Source organism: Xyrauchen texanus, chromosome 25, assembly GCF_025860055.1.
Source record: "Xyrauchen texanus isolate HMW12.3.18 chromosome 25, RBS_HiC_50CHRs, whole genome shotgun sequence".
Classification (NCBI taxonomy): domain Eukaryota; kingdom Metazoa; phylum Chordata; class Actinopteri; order Cypriniformes; family Catostomidae; genus Xyrauchen; species Xyrauchen texanus.
In genome coordinates this window covers 11,805,132-11,810,218 of record NC_068300.1, presented here as the reverse complement: position 1 = coordinate 11,810,218, position 5,087 = coordinate 11,805,132, and positions in this window count along the sequence as shown.

Genomic DNA, 5,087 nt, shown 5'->3' with positions numbered 1-5,087 from the left:
TAGCAGTCCCAACAAGGCTAGCAGATCCCAACGCCTGTTCCAAAAATACAGCCCAATCGGCCCTCGGCACCCAGGCACTTTTAAAAGCGCTGCCAGATCGCTTGCAGAATAGGGTTTGGAATGAATGTCCATATCAGGGGCCGGTGAAGCTTGTGGCAGTCATGTTAAGTGTGTATTTTCAGGAGAGACTAATGAAATAGAGAGAAAGTGAGAATAACTCTAGAAGCTGACGCTTCATTACACAAATAATCCTAAACAATCAGTGGGTGGAGAAAACAGATTGGATAGATTTGATTTGATCTTTGAATTCTGCAGTTCAACAAAAGATTCTGAGACTAAAAATGTGTTGAATGGTGCACTAAAGGGTATTATAGAACTATGATATTATTTTTCATATAAATTCTTCCTATTATATTCTATTTAATTATGTATCCCCCTATTTACTACACCTTATTTGTTTTCAGTTTTTTTTTTTCATTTTCTTTTTTTTACTTGGTAGACTACTTTTCTTAATAGAAGGGTACAATGGGTTTAAAGGCAAACCTTAAGGAAAAACAATTATTTTCTGGTCACAAAGTGCATCAAGACTCAAAAAATAAATGTATTTTTATTGAATATTGATGGAGCAACATAATTTGTGAAAAAAAAAAAAAGAATATCAGGTTGATGGATGGATGGACAGACAGACAGATAGACAGACAGATACAGTGCATCCGGAAAGTATTCACAGCGCTTTTCCACATTTTGTTATGTGGCATTATTTTCCTCAATTCTACAAACAATACCCCATAATGACAACTTGAAAGAAGTTTGTTTGAAATCTTTGCAAATTTATTAAAAACGAGAAAATTACACCAATTACAGCCTCAAAGTCTTTTTGAGTATGCTACAAGCTTGGCACGCTGTTTTTTGCAGGACCTCTCAAGCTCCATCAGGTTGGATGGGGTGCGTCGGTGCACAGCCATTTTCAGATCTCTCCACAGATGTTCAATCGAGTTCAAGTCTGGGCTCTGGCTGGGCCACTCAAGGACATTCACAGAGTTGTCCCGTAGCCACTCCTTTGTTATCTTGGCTGTGTGCTTAGGGTCGTTGTCCTGCTGGAAGATGAACCTTCGCGGTTCATCTTCCATGAGGAGTGGCTTCCATCTGGCACTCTACCATACAGGTCTGATTGGTGGAGTGCTGCAGAGATGGTTGTTCTTCTGGAAGGTTCTCCTCTCTCCACAGAGAAACGCTGGAGCTCTGTCAGAGTGACAATCGGGTTCTTGGTCACCTCCCTAACTAAGGCCCTTCTCCCCCGATCGCTCAGTTTGGCCGGGTGGCCAGCACTAGGAAAAGTCCTGGTTGTTCCAAACTTCTTCCATTTACGGATGATGGAGGCCACTGTGCTCATTGGGACCTTCAATGCTGCAGAAATGTGTCTGTACCCTTCCCCAGATCTGTGCCTCGATACAATCCTGTCTCGGAGATCTACAGACAATTCCTTGGACTTCATGGCTTGGTTTGTGCTCTGATATGCACTGTTAACTGTGGGACCTTATAGAGACAGGTGTGTGCCTTTCCAAATCATGTCCAATCAACTGAATTTACCACAGGTCGACTCCAAACAAGTTGTAGAAACATCTCAAGGATGATCAGTGGAAACAGGACGCACCTGAGCTAAATTTTGAGTGTTATGGCAAAGGCTGTGAATACTTATGTACATGTGATTTTTTTCGGTTTTATTTTTAATAAATTTGCAAAGATTTCAAAACAACTTCTTTCACGTTGTCATTATGGGGTATTGTTTGTTGAATTTAATGAATTTAGTAAATTTTTGAATAAGGCTGTAAAATAACAAAATGTGTAAAGAGGGAAGAGCTGTGATTACTTTCCGGATGCACTGTAGATAGATAGAGGCAACACTGTTTTTGAAACTATCATGCCAATAAAGCCCATTGAATTGAATTGAATTGAATTGAATTGATAGATTGATAGATAGATAGATAGATAGATAGATAGATAGATAGATAGATAGATAGATAGATAGATAGACAGATAGATAGAACAACCGACAGACAGACAGACAGACAGACAGATAGATAGAACAACCGACAGACAGTCAGACAGACAGACAGATAGATAGATAGAACAACCGACAGACAGACAGACAGACAGATAGATAGACAGACAGATCGAAAGAACAACCGACAGACAGACAGACAGACAGATAGAACAACTGACCGACAGACAGACAGATAGATAGAACAACAGACAGACAGACAGTTAGAACAACAGACAGACAGACAGTTAGATACAGTAGATAGATAGATAGAACAACAGACAGACAGACAGACAGACAGTCAGTTAGATACAGTAGATAGATAGATAGAACAACAGACAGACAGACAGACAGACAGACAGTCAGTTAGATACAGTAGATAGAACAACAGACAGACAGTCAGTTAGATACAGTAGATAGATAGATAGAACAACAGACAGACAGACAGACAGTCAGTTAGATACAGTAGATAGATAGATAGAACAACAGACAGACAGACAGACAGTCAGTTAGATACAGTAGATAGATAGAACAACAGACAGACAGTCAGTTAGATACAGTAGATAGATAGAACGACAGACAAACAGACAGACAGACAGTCAGTTAGATACAGTAGATAGATAGAACAACTGACAGACAGACAGACAGACAGATAGAACAACAGACAGACAGACAGTTAGAACAACAGACAGACAGACAGTTAGATACAGTAGATAGATAGAACGACAGACAAACAGACAGACAGACAAACAGACAGACAGTCAGTTAGATACAGTAGATAGATAGAACAACTGACAGACAGACAGACAGATAGATAGAACAACAGACAGACAGACAGTTAGATCAACAGACAGACAGACAGTTAGATACAGTAGACAGATAGATAGAACAACAGACAGAGAGACAGACAGACAGTCAGTTAGATACAGTAGATAGATAGATAGAACAACAGACAGACAGACAGACAGACAGACAGTCAGTTAGATACAGTAGATAGAACAACAGACAGACAGACAGACAGTCAGTCAGTTAGATACAGTAGATAGATAGAACAACAGACAGACAGACAGTCAGTTAGATACAGTAGATAGATAGAATGACAGACAAAGAGACAGATAGATAGATAGATAGATAGATAGATAGATAGATAGATAGATAGATAGATAGAACAACCGACAGACAGACAGACAGACAGATAGATAGAACAACCGACAGACAGTCAGACAGACAGACAGATAGATAGATAGAAAGAACAACCGACAGACAGACAGACAGACAGATAGATAGATAGACAGACAGATCGATAGAACAACCGACAGACAGACAGACAGACAGATAGAACAACTGACAGACAGACAGACAGATAGATAGAACAACAGACAGACAGACAGTTAGAACAACAGACAGACAGACAGTTAGATACAGTAGATAGATAGATAGATAGATAGATAGAACAACAGACAGACAGACAGACAGACAGTCAGTTAGATACAGTAGATAGATAGATAGAACAACAGACAGACAGACAGACAGACAGACAGTCAGTTAGATACAGTAGATAGAACAACAGACAGACAGACAGACAGTCAGTTAGATACAGTAGATAGATAGATAGAACAACAGACAGACAGACAGACAGTCAGTTAGATACAGTAGATAGATAGATAGAACAACAGACAGACAGACAGACAGACAGACAGACAGTCAGTTAGATACAGTAGATAGATAGAACAACAGACAGACAGTCAGTTAGATACAGTAGATAGATAGAACGACAGACAAACAGACAGACAGACAGACAGACAGTCAGTTAGATACAGTAGATAGATAGAACAACTGACAGACAGACAGACAGATAGATAGAACAACAGACAGACAGACAGTTAGAACAACAGACAGACAGACAGTTAGATACAGTAGATAGATAGAACGACAGACAAACAGACAGACAGACAAACAGACAGACAGTCAGTTAGATACAGTAGATAGATAGAACAACTGACAGACAGACAGACAGATAGATAGAACAACAGACAGACAGACAGTTAGAACAACAGACAGACAGACAGTTAGATACAGTAGATAGATAGATAGAACAACAGACAGAGAGACAGACAGACAGTCAGTTAGATACAGTAGATAGATAGATAGAACAACAGACAGACAGACAGACAGTCAGTTAGATACAGTAGATAGAACAACAGACAGACAGACAGACAGTCAGTTAGATACAGTAGATAGATAGATAGAACAACAGACAGACAGACAGACAGTCAGTTAGATACAGTAGATAGATAGAACAACAGACAGACAGACAGTCAGTTAGATACAGTAGATAGATAGAATGACAGACAGACAGACAGACAGACAGACAGACAGACAGACAGACAGACAGACAGACAGACAGACAGACAGACAGACAGACAGATAGATAGATAGATAGATAGATAGATAGATAGATAGATAGATAGATAGATAGATAGATAGATAGATATGCCTCTCTTGGAATTGGTGGAGTGACTGTTGAACAGTGTCCAGTTCAACATGCGGATAATGCTGACAGTGGAGAAACGTCCAGAAATCACACAAGAGCAAATTAATGGAGAGAAATGCGCCCTCTGCTGGGTTAAAGTTAATATTGCGTTTTTGCCTTGTTACAGTAATATTCGAATGATACTTATTAAATAAATACCCATAACATGCCATATCATTCGAGACAGATAATGCATAATTTGCTTATTAAGCATGCTTCTAACATCCCTGCATTATGCCGAATTATGAATAAGCGATACAATATCAGAGATTACAGGCCCTAATATAAGCAAACACTGAAAATAAAATGCGATACACAGATGCATATATATTAAAAAAGCGGTTTGATTGGGCGTCTGCACTGAATGAGACCGTTCTTCAGATGCCCCCAACGGAGCCCGGACGGACGCAAACAGATGGACCCTTTGTCCATTGCGCCTCTGCGTTTTTAGACGCCTTTTCGAGATAAATATAACTGCAACTGTTAAACACACTTTCATGGTGCAAGAACGCG